The 25,273-nt window shown below is 43.6% G+C and overlaps 1 long non-coding RNA gene across 1 annotated transcript; it reads left to right on the top strand.

The window, feature by feature from the left end:
• Positions 1-6,577: 6,577 nt before the first annotated feature.
• Positions 6,578-20,816, top strand: LOC148007799 (uncharacterized). The gene is made up of 5 exons (XR_015647456.1): positions 6,578-7,435; positions 8,219-8,403; positions 12,671-12,793; positions 14,520-14,944; positions 16,278-20,816. It is a non-coding gene; the product is annotated as an uncharacterized LOC148007799 (long non-coding RNA).
• Positions 20,817-25,273: the final 4,457 nt, after the last annotated feature.

Here is a 25,273-nt window from a genome sequence, read left to right as displayed (position 1 = left end):
TATTCTGCAATGGGAAGCTGTAGGTTTTAGACATGGCAGGAGGAGGAGAAATGCTCACTGGACCTGTGAACCAGAGGGAGAAGCTATCAGGACATGAGGAACAGGGATGGCAGGCGTCAGCTCTCTGAAAGCTAGTGGAAGAGAACCCTTGAGTCTCCTCCCTCCTGAAGAGATGATGGAACTATCAAACCTTGGCCAACCATTCTGGGTGTAAGCTAGAGTGACAGACGTCGCAGGCTGGAGACCCAGCAGGAGCTGGGAAAAGTAAGCCTCTAAGATGGGCCTTTGTGTGGTCATTAAGGGAGCAGCGTTGTCACTTTACCCTAGTACAGAGGATCATGACACCAGCTGGGTCCAGAGCCTGATTTTCCACTGGGATTGTGACAGAGGATTTCTCATTGGCTTGGGAACATGTTGATGGGTTTTGGTCTGTGCAAGTGAGCTAGCTGAGGTAGATAGTTAATGGGAACTTGTATCATTTATTGTCCTCTACTGGTTTATATACCCTCTCCCAGTTCCTTTGAATATATAACAACAAATTTGAAGGGTTTGCAGAAGATTTAATTTCACTGGATGCCCTTCCCTTCCATGTGATCATAGATACTACTTATAAAATGTGTCATTTCTTCTATAAATCCCCCTATGTTGTATTAATGTATTAGAATAGATTCTTACGTAGAAGGTATCAGATAAGTCAGCTCAAACTAGCTTAAGAGTTAGAGTATGTGATATTTTCTGGGAAAGGAGAATGCTGAGTTTAACTCAGAGCACGATTGAGACCCAGTTTCTGTTTATCTCCTTGTCTCTTCACAGCCCGCCTGCATCCTACAGTTGTCCTTGCAGTTATAAAGATGTAGCCCAATAGCATTTGGGTCTATCTTGGTCCTTGGCACATGTCCAGAGAATTTCCTGCTCAACTAGAAAACAATTTTGGTTACCGAAAGAGCCAATGTAATTTAAGTGTCCATCCATGAACCATTATGATAGCAAGGTCTAGAGCAGTGCCAGTCAGCTGAAGCTGCAAAAACCCACTCCGTCACTAACACTTTCTGCTCCTCATCTCAGTTCTTCACTTCTCATCTCAGTTCCTCAAGACATGGTCCAGTGGGAACTCATTCTGAAGTAGTATATTTCTCCCCCAATACCCAGATATGGAATGTCCAAGCTTCCTTACTGCACTCAAGAACCTGTTGCGGATAGGTGCTTAGCAGGTGTTGCGAGAGAGTATGAATCCCAGCCTAGGAATGTGATGGCCACAAAGGGAGCTACCTATAACTTTCTTCACCTATTTCTTCTTTGTCTCAAGAGTAATTTTATGTTTTATTTGTTTCTCTCTCTCTCTCTCTCTCTCTCTCTCTCTCTCTCTCTTTGTGTGTGTGTGTGTGTGTGTGTGTGTGTGTGTGTGTGTGTGTAGTACTGTTAAAGGCCAGGAGGCAGCAGCAGATCCCTTGGGATTGGAGTTCCAGGTGACTGTGAGCCACTCTTTTGATGCTGGGAACTGAAACTGGGCTTTCTGTAAAAGCAGAACGTGTTCTTACCCAGTGAGCCCTCTCTCCATCCCTGGCTCCAGAGTAATTTAAGAAGCACATACTGGTCTGTCTTTCAAAACTTTATAGTACCGTTTGATTCCAAGCTTTGACTGAAATCATGGAAGCAGGCAGCTTCCCAGTTGCAGTGGTGAAAGACTCCCTTCTCCAGTTCACTAATGTCCACTCCATTTTCTCTATGTCTTGGATCATGGCTTTTCAGGAAGATCTTCATCCTTCCATTCTTGTCACACTCATGGAACCCAAAGTCCTACTCTACCATCTTTTATGCCTACAAGGATCCACTTTGGTTGTCCTGGATCTTTATATGCTAGACAGTGGAGAACTTTTGAAAGCTCATACCTGGATCTCATATCATAAGATAAACATTTGAGGGAAGTAGAAGATCAGGAATCCAGTGACCTCTCCAACAGATGATGATAATGACTCTCTCATTTTCTTCCTTCCTGCTCTAAAGATGTCACTTGAAGTGGATCTGACAATCAGACACAGAGTCCAACTCTGGTGACAGGCTCTGCTCGAGTATATGTGTAATGGTTATTCTTGCTTGTTAACTTGACTATATCTGGAATTAACTAAAACTCAAATATCTGGGCATACCTGTGAGGGATTTTTCTTAAACTGTTTGAAGTAGAAAGACTCATCTCTAATTTTCATGATTTGGATTGGGAAGATTCTTCTTGAAATTGGGCCATACCTACTACTGGCAGCCTAAAGACATGGAAGAAGGAAGCTTTTGCTCTTTGCCTGCTTGTCCTCACTCTTGCTGTCAAGTTCATTCTTTCACTTCTTCAATATGTCAGTATGTTTGCTTGTATGGAGTCTTTGCAAAGAGGGCCAATTGATCTCTCTGTTCATACCTGCTCTCTTCCCTCACAAGCCCTGGAAATAGAGGTGCCACAGGATTCAGAACATCTGACCCTGAACTTAATCATTCAAGTGATCCTGACTGAGTCATATTGCTTGTCTGGCTTCAGTTTAACCTCTTTTAATCACTCAAAACAATTATTTCAGGAACACCTTTCAGGCCTAATATCCCACATCTCCATACACCTATCCATGGCAGCTGATTTCCTTGGCTTGAAGTATCTCTGAAGGCCAGGCCTAAGACAAGACCCCCTAAGTAGAAATCTACACCTACATGTTGTCTTCTATACTCGTGGTAGCTAATTTATGGCCATTATCTTGTTCTAGGACAGTACCTAGAGGGCCCTGGAGGTCAAGAAGGTAAGAGTCTAAAGGAACTTAAACATTTATACCCCTAATCAGGGTCGGGGTTTTGAGGGTGGCCATCTTGCTTCTGACAGACTAACAAATGGAGGGACACAACTCACACTTGCCTCTTTGCTCTGCTCTTTCCCTGCTGGAACTTCTGACACCTCTCACAATTTGAAATTTAGGTTAAGAATAAGCCACAGTGCAAGTTGAGCATGGCTGTGAGCTAGTTTTGCATGCTTCCTCAGGGAGATTGCATCTTCAAATGGTCGCCTGTCTTGTCTGTCCTGAGGTCTGCAGCTGGAGCCACACACAAATCTTGATCTCATCAGGATCCTCTGTTCCCTCAGCTGCTCCTGCTTTCCCTGCAAAGACATATGTCCTTCCCTGGAAGTTTTATTTGTTCCCCCACTGCCTCATTTTCTCACGAGTTCCTTCCTCCAGAACTGGGATAGAGCCAGGCCCTTCTTGTGGGAGATAGGCCCCAGCACCCACAAGAAAGCCCCCTTCTCTCCTCATTATGTCTCCCTGTTATCATTAAAGGGAGAAAGAAAAACAATAAAAATCCCCCTTCTTCCTGGTGCCTTTTATAGATTTTCTCATTATGAGAATTAAGAGCAATCAAAGGCTAATCCATAGCTGCTTCTCTTTAGACAAATCATCTTGAAACTCTTTGCTACTCAAGTCAAGCATGATGGTTGTTGGCTGCCAGCACTGAGCCCCCAGGGTAGATCCCAGTCATCTCTACAGGGTAGCTGGAGGGAAATATAACAGCCTTGGGGTAGGTAGCCTCTGAGGCTAAATGCTTTTGCCAAGCAGTTATGTGCTTCTAAACTCCCAAACCTGGGTAGGTAACTTCTGGACAGAGCTTGGATAACTTCCTAGAAAGCCACCCAGACCCAGAAGGGGTGAGCCAGTAAGTGCGACATCTTTGGAAACCTTTGCAGAGAAGATAGATGGACATTTCTAAATTGGTTAACTACAGGGCTGCAAGTGGATGATTGTTAAACTCACTTTTACATGGCATCTCCTAAATCCAGGACTAGTGGTGGTGTTATCAGAAGAACAGGCCCATCAAAGAAGGAAGGGTGCGATGGAATAGTAGGTATTCACCTAGGTTCTGCCTGCTAGCTGGGCAGGTCTTGGAGAAAGGTGTCCACAACAATGCATAAACCGAAGGGCAGGTGGAAACTGTCAAGTTAACTATATTACTGCCAAACCACTACTTTTCAGGGCAGTTATGGTCTTAACAGCGAACATACTGCAGGTTGTGGGATAGGCTGAAAAATAGCCTATGGTGACATTTGCTTTGTAATTGTATTAATTTATTTTCTAGTCACTTTAACCAGTTACTGGATACATGGAGAGACCAGGAAGCAGAGAGTTGAGCCAAACATAAGCCCAAGCTTTAACTTTCAAAGACCCCCTCTAGAAGATTTGTCTCCTTCAGCAGGGCCCTGCCTCCTGAAGGCTTCCCAACTTCTCAAAATAGCACCACCAGCTGAGGATAAGTTCAAACACATGCTCCTGTATGGGAGACTTTACATTTAGACAGAAACAGCTCTGTAAAACACCCCATTACACTGGGGCAGGCAGTGATCTGAGGGTGGGATCTTGTTGCTCTTCTCCTGACCTGTGACCTTTTTCCCTTCCCCAGCTCAGTGTCTCTACCCATAAAAACTTCCAGAAGGAAGAAGTTTCTGTTGAAGATTAGTGTCATTAGCTATCTCACAGAACACTGCTTAGGAACCCTGCCATGTATCAAAGTCACCTAGAGAATGCCTATGGTGGTGTGCCTGGGAAACATGCTAAATGGCACCCAGTGAAGTCATGTATTCATCTCTATCTAACTTTGTATATCTGGAATGTTGTCTTTTTGTCCCAGCGTAAGCCTTGTGGCTCAAGGAAGAAGCGTTCCTTAGCACCAGTTCTGGGAAATGGGCTGTAGGGCATCTTTCGATAATCCCTAGGGATGTGACATCTGTGATCTCTTAGCCCTAGGACATTCCATGCTTCTTTAATCAGCAGAACAGTGTGTCGCCCACACAGAGCTTTAGTACGATGTACATGGGAAAGGTCCAGGTTGGTAATGTTCTTGCACTGCATGTCTGATCTCCTCTGCCCCTAGTCTCTGGATGCTTTCTCCTGCTTAACGTATCCTCCACAGAGTTTGAGTGACTGAGTCAACTGTCTCAGCTCTGGGGGTCCTATCTTTGAGTTGGCTTTCCTTTCTTTGCAGTCTGTGTAAGATACCCACACACATCTTTTACTTTCCAAAACATACCTACATTGGAATCCTGAAAGATTAGGGATCTCCCTCTGGGGAGGCTGAGGTGTATGTGGGGTTCTTCACTCCATTCCAGTGCCTAAGGAAGTGTTTGACATGAGGGAAGCCCTCAATAAATATTTATTAAATGATTAGATACAAATTAAGTGACTTCATAATTGCTCTCTCAGAATGAGAGAAGAGTGACACTCGGATAGGAAAGGAAGAATCTCATTTTTTCTTATATCGGGAAGGTGCTGATAGAAAGTATCTTAGTTGCTCTAGGCAGTTGTGGCTGCTGCCATGCACAGAGATTTTTCCCACAACTGATAAAGGAGACCGTTATCAATTAGAATTTGAGTTAGCTGATTTTAACATTCTCTGCTAATGCTAAGAATCAAATATTTAATTCTTACTTAATCAGTATACTTTATAACATAGAGTTTCCTACAAAATAAGGCCTTTTGCATTCAATGCTTTTGGATTTAAGAGCTGCATTTGAACAGTAATTAATTTACTAGCAATACATTAATAATAGCTACCGAACTCCTTAACAAAAATCAACTTGAATGTCCCAGTCAATGAACAATTGAACTGCATTAGTTTCCTATGGTGCTAGCTGCTATATTGTTTTTTTTTCTTGTTTGTTTATATTTATTTTATTTTATATGTGTGAACAATTTGTCTGCATATATATATAGGTGTACCAAGTGCATTGCTACTGCCCCGAGAAGCCAGAAGAAGGCATCAAAATGCTGGCAACTGTAGTTATAGATGGCTGTGAGCCACCACGAGTGCCTGGAATTGAACCCAGATCCTCTGTAAGAGCAAAAGTGCTCTAAATCACTGAACTCCCTCTCCAACCCGAGATCATAGTTTCAAAGTTCCTGACATAATATCATCAGAAGTACTCAGAGTCAGATAATCATTAGGGTCACTCTGACCTGGTTATACCCAGAAGCTTGAAAAGATGAGACAGAAATGCAAACAAACACAGAACATTTGCACAAGACAACCAGAGGGAAACTGTCTCTGTGACTTTAAAATTCTGCTTTTATAGTATTTTCTTTAATTCTTTTTAAAGTGCCTGTCTTAATTGTAAATTTCAAAGATTAAAATAAGACTAGAATCATCAGATAATATGTTCTTGGGCTCTGCAAACATTAGCTCGATTATTTTTTTTTCCAGCTGAGGCTTGACGATTTTGTTAATGGACAACTGGCCTTGTTCATCTTTTCCAGCTACTTTGACGTGTCCTTCATAACAAGACAGAATTCTGAAGATCACACCAAACTCGAATGAATAATCCATCTGGTTATCAGTGACCCCACCAAAGTCTCTGAGATTTAAAAGTTAAGAAGTTCTGTCTTCCGCTGCCCTCATTTGGGGGTTGTGTCTTTTATTTAGAAGATGGAGTGAGATAGCAGTTGGCCCAGGTCAGTAACCTTTTCTCTTTGTCCTGAGATGAATGCCAAAAGCTATTACCAGGAAAAGAGGAAAAACAAGTTTCTATTTGGCTTTTCACTGCTCCAGCAGTAAACAGCAGTGCAGGCTCAGGGGCCCAGCGAGTGAACAGGGTTTAATTTAATCTCCTCTGGGTTGTCCTGGTAAACATCCTTTCAGCTGTCCCCAGCTAAGCCATTTTCTCCTTTGCTACGCTGATGCTTGGTTTTCAGCCAAGTGCCTGGTGCTGGGTTCTCAGCGGATCTAACTCCTGCCTCTGACCTCTCCTGCCTCCAAACTCCCAGCTCACTCATGCTTGAGATATCTGTACCCCGGATGGTCCTTGACTTGGCATGTAGTCTAATTTGATGGAACACAGAGACCTGCCACAGTGGAAAGATCGTGGCTTCAGGGAGGCAGAACAATCGAAGTTGGAGTCCCAGTCCCTTAGAGTATGCAATTGGGCTTTGGTTAGATACCTGATTTCATCTCCAAGAGTCCTCATTTCTTCTTCCAGTGAATTGGTGCAAATGTTAATCTGATGGCTGTTTCTGCCTTGGGGAAAGTACCACATGCCACATACCTGAGAACACAAGCCTGAACTTCTTCTATTCCTCTGCCAGCTGGTGTTGCACATTGAAGAGTCAAAGCATTTGCAAACACCACTGATGAGCTAAACTGAGTCCCAAAGGTGCTAACTAGGATGGCAAGGAGCCCAGGGCCTGGGTGAAACAGTCTGGAGAAGGGAACATGTTAGTGTCAAGATGATCAGAAAGCCCAGACAATGGACTAAAACGACTTCAGGTTTGGGATGATCTCAAGTCTAGAAGGAGCCAGCTCATAGTGGTACTGGTTATAGCATCAGTATTTGTCAGATTCCTTCTGTGTGCCTGACTCTGCTTCTCAGCCAGGACAGATGACACCCTTCTCTAACATATAACCCAGTTGGAAAGACAGCCAGTGGGTAAGTAATTCTATGATTGCAAAAAAAAAAAAAAAGCAGAGAGTCCAGGGCCCTGTGTGAACTAGGACCAGTGATAGGGATTGGTGGTAGTTGGTGTCAACATGACGCAGAGAGGCATGGAGTAAATTGGTTGAGTAGTTTGGATATTGTACAAAGTTTCAGTAAACAGGAAATGGGGGCATTGAAACCTGAATTACCTGATCTTTAAACCATAGAGAGTACATTTGCTTAGAAGTAAGATTTTTTTTTTTAACAGAGGCATCATATGTCCTGGTAATGACCATCCAAAGACTTCAGTGGTAGCCCATGGAAATAACTGGGCTAAGCATACTGCTTGTTGGCTTATATAATGTTTTATTTGCTTGTTTCTGTTTTCAGTTAGAATTAGTTCTCAGATTTTAAAGTTAAGGAGATTGAACACTAAAGAGACTGACAGACAGAAAGTCAGCTATTCAGCTATTCAGACAGACAGACAGACAGACACACACACACACACACATGGGAGGGGGAAGGGAATTCAGAGAGTATGGATAAATGCATATGTATTCACTAGTTTTTGCCATGTGATATACTGTGACACCTTGGAACTCTGCCAAAATTCTATCAAATTTGGACCTCCAGATTCACAAACCAAAGCAAACCTTTTTCTTTATAACTTGCTATTTCAGTATGATGTTATTATAATAGCAAAAGAAGACATAAGGACATGTCACAAAGGCAAGATGATTCAGGTTTTCCTGGCCTCGGAGTAGTTTAACTTTCTGGTTTCTCTTCACTTTCCAGGGGGTATTAGAATGAGCAGAAGTGTCACCTAACACCTGAGAAGGGTCCCTTTGGCTGTCTCATTGAGACAATCAGAAAAGGAAGAGAAGGAAAAAGAAGAGGAAGAGTGTGTGAGTCTGTCCATCCCTACGCACTCTGGAGCAGTTCAGTCTGGAATAGGGAAATCACTCCTTTACTCTGAATGTGTGAGTGTTCATGAATCCTAGAGTCTCCTTAGACTGGAGGTCCTGAACATACTCTATGACTTCTGCTACTACCCATTTCCAAAAGTGATCCAAGACTACCCTAAGAAAGCAAGATTTCATGCTATTCCTGTTCTTCGGGGTCTTGGGTGCTGGCTTCCCCTCCTATGAAAATGGCTCTGTCCTGGGTCCTTCCTATCTTTGTTTCAGTGGCCATCAGGTGAGGCCAAAATTATTGGCTTTTGTGTCTTATATTTCTCACTGACTGCAGAAATGGAAGCTTCCTTACTCTTGTTTTCATTTTATATAGCCAGTGGAGTACCTTATAAAACCAGTGTTTCATTATCTGCTTCACAAGGAGAGAGAGAGAGAGAGAGAGAGAGAGAGGGGAGAGAGAGAGAGAGAGAGAGAGAGAGAGAGGAGAGAGAGAGAGAGAGAGAGAGAGAGAGAGAGAGAGAGAGAGAGAGAGAGAGTGAGGACAATAGGTAGATGTTGCATAGAATTGTACCCTATCACATATAATAGTACTGTTACCGGGCTACAGCTCAATGACTAGCATGCTTGTCAAGCATGCATGAATCCCTGTATTTGTTTCCTAGCACTGTATGAACCAGGTTTGGTGGTGCACATCTGTAATTCCAGCACTTGGGGTGAAGGCAGAAGTATCAGGAGCTCATAGCATCCTCAGCCAGTGAGCCCGAGCTTGGATACGTGAGCCCCTGTTTAAGCAAAAACAAAAAACAAAACAACAATCACAACAACAAAGTATTTTTACTAGCCAGAGCTCAAGAGTGAAAGAGACTGATCCCTACCTCATAGTTGTGAGGTCTAGGTGGAGGATGGATAGCTCTTTCTGTTGAAAGACTACAGGGAGAGATGAATTAGATCTCCCAGAAGCAAGTCATAAAGAATAATCTGTATACGTGCCCTCTTAAGGATGGAGTAAAAGTTAACACTTCACCTGCTCACTGCGAGGAGCATCAGAAGTCAGGTGTATGCTTTTTGATAGTGAAGGTTTAGATGTAAAACTTATCCCACTGACTCATAATAAAATCCAGCCACTTAAGAAAACTAAAAAGGGGCTATTAAAAAGGTGATCCCCGGGCCTGAATAAAAGCCTGGAGCTGCAGTATATGCCTTGCATGACTGGACCGGAAGGAGAAAGAAACAAGTGGATCTCTGTAACCATTCTAGCCAGATTGATGAGCTCTTGGTGCAATGAGAGATCTCTATAGCCATAAAGTACTCACACAGGGAGAGAAGGGGGCAGGGAGACAAAGGGAAATGCACAGATATGTGCATTAAAACAATCAAACAAACAAAACCCCACTAGAGTTATGGCGATGGAAAAGAGAAATCTATAAAGCCAATTGTAGAGAAAATGGCATGGAGCTCTCTATTCTGGGTTTTGACTATTTCTTTTCTCATGAAGTAGACTTCTTGACCCACTTAAAATGGGTAGGAAGACCCAGACCTGCCTAATGGAGACTGTAAGAATTGAAAGTCAGAGAGGCGAGTCAACAGAGCTTGTATCCTTATTCCTCAACAACTCCATACTTTGGGAGGTAAAAAAAAAAAACCGTGGACTGAAGAGAGGGCTGTAGCTTTCTCACATTGGAAATAAAAGAAGAACCCATCTCCTTCAAAGACAACATAAGCTAAGGACCAGATAACCATCCCATTGTTCCACGAATATCAGATTTTGAACTGGAGCATGTAGCCCTTGCCCAAAGCTAGTTGAAAACTAGAAAGGGTTAATCAGCACATGCTGTGGTTATCTTCCTGCAGAAGGAAAGACACAATTGAAGCTTTTACTTTAAGACATAATAAAAGACACTGACATGCTGGGTAAGCATTGTTCCTGGCTGCGGCTATTCCAATTATTTTTTATGTTTTCTCCTTAAATGAGAAACACATCAGACAGTAACTCAAACATGTAGATACCTATTTATGCTTCAGAACAAACAGTTTAAGGGCATTATATACAGATGTCTAAATATTTAGAAAGTGTCTGTTTATGGGAGCCAAATGAAAAGTACCTGTTTTCATTTGAAAGATTTTATGTGAAATTTGCATGTAAAAAAGCCAGCCCCCATGGCAAAGGGTGTTAGAGATGAGAAGTGTGTGCGGGTGTGGAGTTTGGGAGGGAGTTCAGAGGGTGGAGGCTGCCCTCAGCTGTCAAGGGTCCTGCACTGGCTCAAAGCTGGAGGGAACTGGTAAAGCGAAGCTGGGAGATGTTTTTCTCCAGGATGGAGCATAAATATATGTCTTGAAGACATTGGTGTGCTTTAATAACCTAAAATGGGCTTCTGAACTCACAACTCTATCTTCTTATCAGACACCCTTCTTAGCCCCATGGGGACATTTAAAGAGAAATGGGATTTGGGCTGCTTCAGAAAAGGGTTATAAAACTGGGGGATGATTAGATTCCCTGGGGGTGCTTTGTACTCTCCCAAGCTTGTGGTGGTATCATGGAAGTTCAGAAGGAAGAGCAAAGAGACTATTAACACATTTCTGACACAGAAAGTCTTTGGCTCAACTCATGAAGAGTGTCGTACATGAAAGCATTGTGTTTGGGATTGCAAGGTCTCTAGTACCTGAGATGGTCTGTAATAGGGTGAGTCTACCAGAGGGATGTGAAGGGTTAGCTATATTGGAGTGTGTATCTGCTTTGTGTGTGTGTGTGTGTGTGTGTGTGTGTGTGTGTGTGTGTGTGTGTGAGAGAGAGAGAGAGAGAGAGAGAGAGGGAGAGAGAGAGACAGAGAGAGAGAGAGAGAGAAACAGAGAGAGAAATCTGTATGGTGGCTATCCTTCTGTCTCCACCTTCCTTGCACTAATATTACAAGCAAATAGCACCATGCCAGGCTTTGTTTATGTTTTTTTTAACCCACTTAAGCAACTAAGCATTTCTTTAGCCCCCAGAGCTATTTCTTGAGGGGGAGGGGCAGTAGCTTGCTCTGTGAGAACAAAGACCAGTCAGCTGAGAGAGTTGAGGGCTTGAGGGCCTTCTTACTTTTCCTGTCTCTTAGAATTTAGCCATGATGTGGGGCTGTTTAGTATAGCATTAGAGGGCCAGGGGAAGTATTAAATTCCATCAAAGTGGTTTTGGGTCCCTACCTCACAGCACCCCAACAAGGTACATGTTTGAGGGGGCTGGCTTAGAGGGAGGGACTGCCTACAGGGATTCTCCTGTGGAATTAGGTAAAGGGGCTGTTTATGAAGGACTTTCTCTCACCCTAGACAGCTGAGGCTCAAGGTTGGTCTTCGAGGGAGTACACGTATAAATGGTTCAAGTACATATCCAGAGGCTCTGATGAGTGGGCGGCTTGAGGATTTGACTCTAGAATTTATAAGGTAGGACATCCACCTAGTTTGCTTTCTATTGCTGTGATAAATAGCATGACCAAAAGCAACTTAGAGGAAAAAGGATTCATTTCATATTCATTTCCAGGTAACAGTACATCATTAGGGAAAGTCAGGACAGAACCTCAATCAAGAATAGAGGCAGGAACCATGGAGGAAAGTTGAATATGGGCTTGTTCCTTGTGACTTGTTCAGTTTACTTTCATAGACAACCCAAGATCACTTGCCTAGAGTAGCACCCGTCCTCAAATCAAGGGAATGACTCATAGGCAAGATCACAGACCAATAGGATGGAGGCCATTTATCAGTTAAGGTTCTCTCTTCTCAGATGACTACTTTGTTGTCAAGTTAACAAAAACCAGGTATCACAGACATGCCTCTCTATGAGGACAAATCTACCCACAGAGCATGGGAGAAGCCCAAAGAAAGGGATGATGGGAAGATAGTGAGAGATTGAGACTTGAAGGCAACCGAAGATGCTCTAAGGAGGACTTGGACTGAGATGTGGCTTTCTAGGCTCTGCTGGGGAAGTTGCTATCAGAGAGTGAAGAATCAAACAGAAGAATGTGAGCTTCAAGGATGAACAGTCTAAGGCCAGGACACTCTGTCACTTCATTCTAGAGAAGGCGAGCCATGAGGCTGATCACAGATCTGTCCATTCTATTCATTTAGTATTCTTTCAGTGATATACATGATAGGCCCTCTCCACCTTGTGGAATGTAGTCTTAACCTTCATGAATGGCATCTATGCCCTCAATTTTCTAGTCAGAGATCAGCTGAGGGCAGAACTCCGCACAGGGAGATGGGACTGGCAAAAAATATGGTGCCTATCCACGAGCCACTTTAAGAGAAGCCACCAGAGATTGGGATTAAACAGTCTAATCTTGGACTGTGAAACACTTTACAGGAAGGCCCAGCTCCAAACATGAGCTGGAGGTGACAGGAGGCAGAGGTAGTGGTGGGGATACATGACAGAAGCCTCAGAAGCCAGATGGAAAATACAAACCAACTTCCAGGGCTACAGTGAGAGGTGAGTTGGGAAAGCTGTGGGATCCTGAACTCAGTACTGGGGAAATGACTCACTCATGAGGCAGGCAAGCAAGACAAATGGCAGTAAGCCTCATTGGATCAGGTTCCGTAGGTGCTTAAAGACTTCCTGCCTTGCTCCAGAGCTGGGGCAGAGCCAGGCCTGCAGGTGGGCGCAGCCCCAGCACAGCTGTGGGGCAATCAGGATTTTTTTTCCTGTCTACTGAAGAACAGGCCACTTGTCTGCATACCACTGCTTGTAGAGAGATTGTTCAATTGACATTCTCTTGTCCTTTCCCTTATACTCATGGAGATAGAAGAATTTGCCTCATCTAGTAGATAACAGGTCCCCTAAACAGCCAAAGGCTACCCTAAGAGACAGGAACTCAGATGGATTTGGATGAAGGGGCTTAGGGGGCACAATTAAACGCATGTGTTTTGCAATTGTTGCAAATGATGATGACCTTTGAGTAACCTCTCTAGCCCTAGGGAAGGTTCATTTCAGCTGGCTTATCCAGTTCTTGCCATGTGAAAGGGAACACAGTATTTATTACTGGATGTAGTTAATATGTGCCACATTTGTCTTAGCTAAGGGTTCTGTTGCTGTGAAGAGACACCATGACCATGCAGCTCTTATAAAGGAAAACATTTAATTGAGGTTGGCTTACAAGTTCTGCGGATTGGTCTGTTATTGTCATGGTAGGAAGCATGGAGGCATGCAGGTAGTCTCTGGAGAGGAGTTGAGAGTTCTACATCTAGAATAGCAATAGCAGGAAGAGAAAGAGTGGGCTGTTGATCCTGGTTTGAACTTCTGAAACTTCAAATCTCCCCTAAGCCCACCCCCAGTGACACAATTCTTTCAACAAGGTCATGCCTCCTACTAGTGCCACTCACTATGAGCCTTAGAAGACATTTGCATTCAAACCACTACAACTTTGCTTCCAAAGTTGTTTCTGAAGTGTAGGGACCACAAGGACCATGGTTTACTTGCCTTTGTAGCTCCATCTTTTGAGTAGAGCTCCAGCTCAAAGCAAACACTTAGAACATTTATAGAATGAATGAATGACATCTTCTCTAGCAAGCTGCCTTAAAGGACAGGACAGTCTAGAACTGAAGCGGTAATGTGAGGGACCACACCTTGACCAGGACTGCTTATGTATAGCTTTCTATATGGCTAAATTTAATAGGGAAAACACATTTCCCTGCTTCTATGGATAGTTCCATTTAAGGGTCAGTTGGGTGATGACTGAAGTCCAGCAATCCAGGTTGGCACAAAAATGCTAGGCAAGGGAGCCCATAGTCTCGGTGACTAGGTGGCCCAAGTCCTAGTTGCTATAGTTAAGGAGCCACTTGAGAATGAGAGCCAATGACTGTCAGTAATGCAGCTTTTGTGTTGGAAAGATGGCTCACGGTTAAGAGCCCTTGTTGTTTAGGCAGAGGACCAGGATTCATGTCCCAGCACCCACTGGCACCTTACAATCATCCATAACTCCAAAAGGATCTGATGCCTTCTTCTGACTTCTGAAGGTGCTAGGCACACACACGGTTAACAGACATACATGAGAGTACTCATATGCATAAAATAACAAATACACCTAAAAACTGAATGGTGCTTATTTCAGGTGACTCTCAATAAGAAACACGCATGTTTCTAACTGTAGTATCTCCTACAGCCCTGGCTCAGTCTTAATGCTTTGTGTACTATTTTATTTCACTGGGTTCTTCCTCAGACCAACGTTACCAGCAGACACAAAGAGAGGATTGGTTCCTTCAACTGACTCCAGTCGCATTTTTCCATACTAGCTTGGTGGCAAATGAGGACAGACGTGATGAAAGCAATGTGGATGTGCTCAAGTCCCGTGAGCACAGCTTATGAAGTCAGCAGCATCGAGCAACAGCAAATGGAAGATCCCGCGTGTACTGCAGAGTTTCAGCTCTTAAATACTATCCACTACCAGGTCCATGGACCACAAAGACAGGGTTAAGGGAACAAAGAAGACACCAAAACAATGAATCTTCCTGGCCATTTTGGGTTCTAGATTCTACCAGTGTTCTAGTGAGGAGGAATGTAAGAACCCTTTCAGGAATTTACCAGGGATCCCTATCAACTTACTTGGATCAATAGACCCTCAAGGGCAAGATTCGTTTCATTAAGGTATTCCAGAGTGTAGTTTGATACATGCTTCAAGTGACACATTCAGAGATCTGGCCTTTGTTTGATTTTAGTTGGGAAGAGGGGTTCAATAGGAAATAGGGATGGGTAACTGGGGAGTAAGGAGAAGAGTTATTAATGCCATGGATAAACAAACCAAGAGAAAATAGCATGGTTAGGACTCAAAACAGAGTTTAGATCCCCGTACCAGATTGAGACAGAATGGTGGAGTCTCTGAAGAGAGGCATCAGAGGTCCCCTGGCAGAGGTAGAGAACTGTTCTTATACTTACTGAGGATGAAGGAAGTCTCATAGGATAGCCTGAAGTCAGGTGCTCTGTTTCACACACAGGAGGCTGGGAAGGGCTTAGGGAACATCATGTATGGCTTTAAAGGAAACTCAATTATCAGGTGCGTGAAGACTTGGGGAAGTCTGTAAAATGGTGACTCACAGATAATGTCATAGTAGGGTGACTGTCTCTATACCTGTGAAAGGGGGCTGCTAAGGAAATGGTGTCCTGAGCAGACAGTACGTTCTAGTTCTCTCACCCTGGTCTGTCACTAGGTAGAAAGAGACTCACCAACCACTCATCCATTTCATTAGACATGGCCTTCTCTGTAGATGTGCTAGTGGTAAAATTAAAGCAAAATCATCCTGGTAGGCACACCATGTTCTAAAGAGACATTGTGTCCCATGGTCATCAAGCTATTGAAATGAGCCCCAAAGAATTAAAATTTCCCTGGGCATCTCATACTCAGAAAGGGAAAGGTTAAAGCCTGGTGTCATCCAGAGAAGTTTGTCTTCCTGTGATGCCTTATCAGACCACCTTGAAGAACAAATTAAGAGCCTAAACAATGACAAAGCCTGCTCTTACCTTGGCTAGGATTTCTTAGTTAATATTTACCTCTTGCCTGCCATTTAAACCTTAACCTCACATCAATTTCACAGCCACTGGATGTGCTGGCTAGTTTTATGTCAACTTTCAGTCATCTGAAAGGAGAGAAATTCAAGTGAGAAAATGTTTCTACAAGATCCAGCTGTAGACCATTTTCTTAACTGGTGATTGATGGGAGAGGATAGTAGCATTCCTGGACTGGTGGTTGGGAGCTCAGAAAGCAGGCTGAGCAAACCACATTAGGCAAGCCAGTAAGAAGTTCTCCTCCATGGCTTCTGCATCAGCTTCTACCTCCAGGTTCCTGCTCTGTTTGAGCCCCTGTCCTGACTTCCATCAATAATTAACAATGATTTGGAAGCACAAGCCAAATAAGCCCTTTTCCCTCAAGTGTCCCTTGGTGAAGTTCTCTCATTAAACACTACAATATAAATCTTTTTTCCAGCTCGGTACCTGCTATCACATCTGGTCCAAGTTCTTATCTCCAGGAAAGAGACTCTTGGCAAGAGACCTGGAATGAAGACCAGTGTTCCAGCTAGAGTGCACCTTCTCCACAAACAGGAAAAAAAAAAGACTTGAAAAAAGTGATCAAAGTCTTTTCTGCATAGCAAATGAATCTTGTGGCATTTAGGCCTTCTACTAATTCATTTCTCTTTTAGACTAGAGAGCCTGGACCAGCACCCCTATTTCATAAGACTGATGTTACAATTACAGAGAGAAGCAATATCACCAAGATGCCAAATTACACTCTATAAACAACAGATACTGTAAGAGAGATCTAGACTCAACAGGGAGTTCCCTTATATGGAATTCAGCAATTCCCAGGGCTTCTTTGGGGATATGTGGGTCAGCTGTCCTCAAAACTGGAAATGAATGGTGTGGACCCTGACTCCAGTGTCAGGCATGATAGCTGGGTTTTGCTGTGAATACTGGGTTCCTGCATATAAACTGAGGCAAAAGAGTGTGGTTTAAATGCTATAGAGGAGAAGGGGTAAAATCCCTGGACTGGACCAATCCTCCCATTGTATCCCTGAGAATTAAGAGGAGAAGAGGCAGTGGTTAGTGGGATCCAGTGGGTCTACCTGTAGGCTTTGACAAAAGACTTCCTGGCCTGTTATCAAAGAAAGGTTCTCTCATTTACTTCTTCAGTCAATCAAGGTACCTCTCTCTTCCCCCTTAGAGGAGTCAGACTCCTGCCAATAAAAGGCAAAAAAAACCAAAGTAGACAAACAAGTACTATTGCTCCTAGCTGTCTACACACCTGCTAGACTCTGGAGCAGTGGTTCTCAACCTTCCTAATGCTATGACCCGATAATACAGCTCTTCATGTGATGGTCATCTCCAACCTTAAACTTCTTTAATTGCTACTTCATAGCTGTAATTTTGCTTCTGTTATGAATTGTAATGTAAACATCTGATCTATAGTGTATCTGATGTTATGAGCACTGTGAAAGGGTCACTCAACCCCGGTGGGGTCTCGACACACAGATTGAGAACCACTGCTCTAGAGGTTTACCTTCTAGACCAGGGAGAAAAGTCCATCCTTCTCCTGTCTCCGAGGATCTCTGCTGAGTCTTGGTCCCCCACCCCTCTAGCTCTGGCCTTCCTTCCAGAATAGTGTTGTTCTCCATCGCTATTCTGCTCTCTTGACATAGTTGAACCACAGAGGTTCCCCAAATGCTCTGATCCCAAATAGTCCTTTCCCCAAGGGGACACTGTGTTGGCTCGGGGTCGTAGGTCTGATTCTTCCACCTGTTCAAAGCATCTTTACAAGATGCACACAGAGAAATGGATTGTGAAGTACCCGAAGTGTTGGAGAATTTTGCGAAATGTGTGTGCTCTCAGGCAAAGTACTCCAGTTTTCTGGGTCTCAGCTTTCCCTTTTTAGAACCAGCAGCTGGAGGAGTTATTTCTAAGGTCCTCAGCGGCTGGCAAATGTGGCCCTGCCTTCTTCTTGTCTATTCTCTGAAGGCATTCTTTGAAGATCATTTTCCCAGGAGCAAAATGCTGGCAGGGAGAATGTATCAGGTTTGTGTTCCCTGTGGGTATCTTTAGGAACAGCATAGAATGTGTGAGACTAGGTGGAATGAATGAGAACAGATATAGCAGTGGGATTTGCTACTGCCTTGGAAGATAGAGATGACCACTGGAAGGGGTCTGCACTCATGGGGGAGATAGGGAACTGGGGAAGGCGAAATGACTTGATTACCACCAGGTCCCAGACCCCCTGACTCTTCAGATTTCAGCAAACTTCAGGCAGGATTTGAGCAGGGTTGAATCTCAAAGATTAAATGGATAACTGGGGGTATAGCTCAGTTGGTAGAATGCTTGCCTAGCATGCACCAAGCCCTGGGTTCTATCCCCACCATCCCATGCATGAAGTGTGGTTAATGCATGCTTGTAATATATGTTCTGGAAGGGTGCAAAGTTCAAGGTCTTCCTCTGCTACATACTGAGTTTGGGGACAGTCTAAGATTCATGAGACCCTATCTCACCAGAACAGAGAGTATATATAGCAAGGCATATACAACAGAAAGGCTGCAAAGAAAGGCTGTGTGGATTGATGTCTGTATGCAGGTGAGGGTAGGTGAAGTATAAGATTAGAGCCTGTGTGGAAAAAGAAGGTAGGGCTGAAAGTTTTAGAGAGAAAGGGAACAGAAGAAGAGGAGACAGAGAGAAGATGGTGGAAGAAGATGACCCTGATCCACGTAGTTTGAAAGAGTCACTGGTAGTTTTGGATATCATAGAAGGACAATAGAGTAATGTAGGGTGCCCCATCTAGGTGTGCAGCTTGTGTTTATTTCAATTGAGTTTTAAGTTCTTTGTGTGGGCATTTTGGGAGTTGAGGATTTATTGCTGTAAATCTGACTGATAAATTACAAGTCTCTAGAGTTTTCTTTATATGTGGCTGGGGGTTTAGAGCCAGTCTTCACAGATTAGCCACAGGGGACAGATGACTGGGAATGCAAGCAGTTAGGTGGCAAGCAAACTGCATGAAGTTGGGTGGACGGTCGCTTAGGTATAGCCTTGGGGGCGTGGAGACCACGTTGCTAGTGGGTAGCTGGTGATAGCGTGGATTGTTTTTAATAATTACACACTACCAGGCTGCCACCTGAAAGTTTTGTTTTTGAAGTTCCTTCTATAAGAGGTCTCATTAAAATTGAAGACCCAGAAATGAACCCACACACCTATGGTCACTTGATTTTTGACAAAGGAGCCAAAACCATCCAATGGAAAAAAGATAGCATTTTCAGCAAATGGTGCTGGTTCAACTGGAGGGCAACATGTAGAAGAATGCAGATCGATCCATCCTTATCACCCTGTACAAAGCTTAAGTCCAAGTGGATCAAGGACCTCCACATCAAACCAGACACACTCAAACTAATAGAAGAAAAACTAGGGAAGCATCTGGAACACATGGGCACTGGAAAAAATTTCCTGAACAAAACACCAATGGCTTATGCTCTAAGATCAAGAATCGACAAATGGGATCTCATGAAACTGCAAAGCTTCTGTAAGGCAAAGGACACGGTGGTTAGGACAAAACGGCAACCAACAGATTGGGAAAAGATCTTTACCAATCCTACAACAGATAGAGGCCTTATATCCAAAATATACAAAGAACTCAAGAAGTTAGACCGCAGGGAAACAAATAACCCTATTAAAAAATGGGCTTCAGAGCTAAACAAAGAATTCACAGCTGAGGAATGCCGAATGGCTGAGAAACACCTAAAGAAATGTTCAACATCTTTAGTCATAAGGGAAATGCAAATCAAAACAACCCTGAGATTTCACCTCACACCAGTGAGAATGGCTAAGATCAAAAACTCAGGTGACAGCAGATGCTGGCGAGGATGTGGAGAAAGAGGAACACTCCTCCATTGTTGGTGGGATTGCAGACTGGTAAAACCATTCTGGAAATCAGTCTGGAGGTTCCTCAGAAAATTGGACATTGAACTGCCTGAGGATCCAGCTATACCTCTCTTGGGCATATACCCAAAAGATGCCTCAACATATAAAAGAGACACGTGCTCCACTATGTTCATCGCAGCCTGATTTATAATAGCCAGAAAATGGAAAGAACCCAGATGCCCTTCAACAGAGGAATGGATACAGAAAATGTGGTACATCTACACAATGGAATATTACTCAGCTATCAAAAACAACGAGTTTATGAAATTCGTAGGCAAATGGTTGGAACTGGAAAATATCATCCTGAGTGAGCTAACCCAATCACAGAAAGACATACATGGTATGCACTCATTGATAAGTGGCTATTAGCCCAAATGCTTGAATTACCCTAGATCCCTAGAACAAACGAAACTCAAGACGGATGATCAAAATGTGAATGCTTCACTCCTTCTTTAAATGAGGAAAAAGAATACCCTTGGCAGGGAAGGGAGAGGCAAAGATTAAAACAGAGACTGAAGGAACACCCATTCAGAGCCTGCCCCACATGTGGCCCATACATATACAGCCACCCAATTAGACAAGATGGATGAAGCAAAGAAGTGCAGACCGACAGGAGCCGGATGTAGATCTCTCCTGAGAGACACAGCCAGAATACAGCAAATACAGAGGCGAATGCCAGCAGCAAACCACTGAACTGAGAATAGGTCCCCTATTGAAGGAATCAGAGAAAGAACTGGAAGAGCTTGAAGGGGCTCGAGACCCCAAAAGTACAACAATGCCAAGCAACCAGAGCTTCCAGGGACTAAGCCACTACCTAAAGACTATACATGGACTGACCCTGGACTCTGACCCCATAGGTAGCAATGAATATCCTAGTAAGAGCACCAGTGGAAGGGGAAGCCCTGGGTCCTGCTAAGACTGAACCCCCAGTGAACTAGTCTATGGGGGGAGGGTGACAATGGGGGGAGGGTTAGGAGGGGAACACCCATAAGGAAGGGGGGGGAGGGGGATGTTTGCCCGGAAACCGGGAAAGGGAATAACACTCGAAATGTATATAAGAAATACTCAAGTTAATAAAAAAAAAAAGAAAGAAAGAAAAAAAAAGAGGTCTCATTAAATGGTGATATAAGATTCAAGTGAGGAAGTCACTTTTATAAAATCGTTTTAGTATAACTTCGTGTGCATGTGTGTATGCATGCATGTGCCTGTGTGTGCACAGAGACTGGGGGAAAGCAACTGTAGCCTCATCTATCACTCTCTACCTTATTCCTTTTGATGTAGTGTCTCTCAGTCTCTCTCTAGACCTGGAGCTCATGCTATTTTGGCTAGAGTGTCATCCATCAAGTGACCCATCACTGGGTCAGGGATCCATACAGATGTATTCTAGACCCCATCTATCTTGTACATGAATGGTGGAATTCAAGCTTATAAAATAAGGATTCTTAACCCACTTAGCTGTTTCTTTGGTCCCTTATAAAGTCATCTCAAAACTTTTATCCAGAAAGAGCTAATACACAGGCTCACACATCAACTGGTAATACCCACTTGCAGACCCAATTACTCAATCCTATGCAGAATGAATTGTTTCTTATTTTAAATAGTACTTGAACATCTAGAAATACTTTCGTTCGGAGCTGGAGGCCAGACCTCCATTCCATTCTTGCAACTGTAATCCTATTCACAGATTCTTGGTTGTTATAAGTCTAATAACCAATTCTTCAAAGAATTTCTAGATAGGAGCAATTTCAACTTGACTTACCAATTAAAGGTTGCATATGTTGGAACAGAGAAATAAAGGATAGGCAAAGGCCTCAGGAAGACCTGACCAACTTTCCACTATGTGCCAGACCCTTATTCACAACTTTAGTCCCTAAACCTCAGGTCTTCACGAGAGGGTTTGGTACTGAAGTTGTTAGGGTCAGAGCCTAGGTTCTGGCGCCCCCTAATAAGCTAAACTTGGTCACCCATCCTCAACTGGCCAGTTACAAGTAGTTGTGAAAGGGCAGAAAACTGGCATTCATTTGATACGGCTACACTGAGAAAAGGAAGCCAGTAAGGGATCCAGTGACTTGTACTCTATCTTCTGGGTACTGACATGAACTTTGGGCTAATGTACAGAGTAGGAAGTAGACATGACAAAGAAGTCCTGATCAAGGTGTGGTTGTGTCCATCAACAACCCATCATCCTCTCTGCTCTAGTCTCTCCTGCAAAGAGTTCTGACAAGTCAGAAATGTACCTCCTAGGAGACAAGATCCCCTTGGGCTGGTACAAGCTTCAACTCTTTCCTTCTCTGAGAATGAGATTGCTGAGGAAATTCTAGTGCCCTGAGGACCACCATTTCCATAGTTTGACTGTCTGTAGTAGGGTAGGGTAGGGCACACAAGTGTTTCTTCAGAATATCTTCCTGTCAGTATGGTTACAGGTGACTCTTGGAAAGGAAAGATACTGTGCCATCTTGTTCTACAGTACCATCTATTCTACATGGTACACATTAAGAAAGAGGCTGGAGGACCCAGGCCTGGCATGTCTTAGGTAGGACAAAGTCAGGATGGGTGCTTACTTAAGGCCCCATTCTTAAGGTCATGGAAGTAACCATAAGCAGTAGAGAAACAGATCCTCCAAGCTTTTTCTGGTTCAGAATCCTTTTATCACCCAGCCTCTGGTTTGGGGAGCAGGGAATGAGGCCTTCTCCTCAATGTATGTACAATGCATAGGCTTAACCCTACTCCCTTTCCAGCCTCTGTTGCTGGTTTTGAAAAAATATATATCATTTTCTTTTTGTTTCATGTGATGAGTCTGCATGTGTGTATGTATGTACTATATGTGTGCAGTGCCCATGAAGTCCAGAAGAGGACATCACATCCCCTAAAATTGGAGTTAACAATGATGTGAACTGCCATGTGGGTACTGGGAATCAAGCCTGGGTCCCCCAGAAGAGCAGCAAGTACTCTCTTTTTAAAATTTATTTTAGTCTTTATTTGTATAAATGTTTATTTGCATGTATGTCTGTGTACCACATGTATACCTGGAGCTCACAGAGGCCAGAAGAGAACATTGGATGCCCTGTCTAGAGGTACAGATGGTAGTGAACCTGGGCCCTCTGGAAGAGCAGCAACTGCAGTGTTATTAACCACTAATCCACCTCTTGCTGATATCATCATTTGTGCACCAGCTTCTACAGTCTCTATGACTCTTCATCTATCTGTTAAAAATGTCTTCCCTGCACAGACCTGCATCTCCTCTGAGAATGGACCACATCCACTCTGTGCTGGCCCTCTCAGTGCCTGGAACACGATGAAGTTTGGAGATACTTGCTAAATGGAAAGCTGAATGACTCAATCAACAAGAATGATTAAATAAGCAAATCCATCCCAGTCTCCAGCTTCCTGCAGGCATCACAAGTGAGTCTGTTTACCTGTCTCCTGGTACCCCATGTATATGAGAACCCCAGACCACCACTCTGATAATTCATTACAATTGTGATGGACTAGGGGCATCAGAGAAACCTTCACACAACAGATGTCTGGTTAATCAGAACAGAAGCTTCTTCCTTTCTCATGAGAAAGAAGGAAAGACAAGCATGCTCTGTCACTTACTGCCCAGGATGGCTACTCTAGTTCTAGCCATCGGATCTGCAATTCCACCCTGAAGGAAGAGTGGATAATGAAAGGCGTATTCCAGTACAAGTAAACATTAATGATCAAATCTCTGTCAAATGGCTGCAAAGAGGCTGTGAAATGTAGTCTTTGTTCTTGGTAACCACCTAAACTATAGGATCTGAATCACTGTGGAAATGTGATGATTGAGAAGCAACACTCTTCTGTAGGGATGGATGAAAGTGCTTGCCTTAGTTTTGGTAAGGAAATACGGGATCAAATCAGGAATTGAGGAAGATTAATGTGGTGGCTGGACAGAGGAAGGGGTTGGAGACAGAAGAGAGTGACTGTAAGGAGAGCAGCAGGGGGTGGTTGCAGAAACCCAGACAGGAGAGAAGAGCAGCAGAGGAGGCTGAAGGGAGGATTTGGCTCAGTAATTCAGTGAGGTGTTAGAAAACAGACAGTGCCTACTGAGTCTCACTGTTGGTGGCCAAGAAAGACAGGACTGAAAGAGAACTCAGGGCTGGTAAGAATGTAAACAAGTTCAGCCACTATGGAAATCAGTATGGAGATTTCTCCTAAAACTAAAAATAGAACCACCACATGACCAGCTATATCTTCCTGAGTATTTACCCAAGGATACAAGTCAGCACATCACAGATACACTTGCTGATCAGTGTTTATTGCAGCCCAAGCCACAATAGGGAAGTCATAGATGCAATGTAGGTATCCAAACACAGAGGAATGATAAAGAATACTATGGCCAATGTGGACAATGGAATTATTTTTCATCTGTAAAGAAATGAAAATGGATGCATACAACTGGAGATAGTCTTAAAGTTTGAAACAAAAATTACTTGTGTATGTATACTTGTTTGTGTGTATGTGCAATGTTGTGCAGTTTGAGCACTGAGGCCTGAAGAGGGTATTAGAACCCTCTGTGTCCTGAGGCACTGCTATTACTGTCAGTTGTGAACCACCCAATGTGGATGGGTACGGACAACTGAACTCAGGTCCTGTAGAAGGGCAGGAAAGTGCTCTGATGTGCTGAGCTAATACTCCCTCCTTGTGGAGATAGTCTATTAAGTGAATCAGGTCAGTCTCAGAGAAATACTTGTTTTCTCTCATTTGTGGGTCCCAGATGTTAAGGAGGCATAATGTCATATATGTCTTTATGACATGAAAGTAGATAAAAATGAACTGAAAATGAGAGGGGACTAATGGGTAGAAGGAGGTATATGAGGTACAGGGACAATGTGCTCAAATCATATCATATACTTGCATAAAAATGGACTTATGTAGCCCAGTATAATAGAAAAAAATAAATGAATATTTTAGTATAAGAAGGTGTCTAGTTGCAGTCCTGTTTCAGAGTGGGGTCTGTCCCTGGCTGTATGGGAGGATTCAGGAAGACATCATCATTTGACCTAGCGAGGGGAATACTGATGGTGCTAATGGTCAGTTGAGTCCTTTGAAGAGTCAGTCAGGACTCTCTAGGACTTTCTATGGGAAGGGAATTTTAAGGAAGTGGGCAGCAGGAACAACTAGAAAGGGTGAGGTACAACACAAAGCTGTGAGGGTGTCAGATGCCTGTCCTGTCCTAGCAGGAAGGGTGGCCCAGCCCTGTCCATGGGGTCTTCATCGTCTTCCATGCTGCCAACCAGTATTCCGAAGAGTTCCGGACAGAAGCAGTTTCTCTAGTTAAAGGGAACAGCTCTGCAAGTGCCGGGAGGCCTGCTGCTACTGCTGGAGCTGTGTGTGTTTGGGGTGATGCTCTCAAATCCCCAGCCAAGCCTCAGACTCAGAGGGAGGTGCTAAGGGAGACTAAGGAGGGGCTGCCACGTGCCAGCTGGATGTGCCAAGCGGAGAAGCCCCAGGCCTGGGGTTCTGCCATGTGTTTATTTGGTTTGGCTGATGTAAAACACACACACA

The sequence above is a fragment of the Rattus norvegicus genome, chromosome 1 (assembly GCF_021556685.1).
Source record: "Rattus norvegicus strain SHRSP/BbbUtx chromosome 1, alternate assembly SHRSP_T2T, whole genome shotgun sequence".
Taxonomy (NCBI): Eukaryota; Metazoa; Chordata; class Mammalia; order Rodentia; family Muridae; genus Rattus; species Rattus norvegicus.
This window is presented reverse-complemented; position numbering and strand designations above follow the sequence as displayed.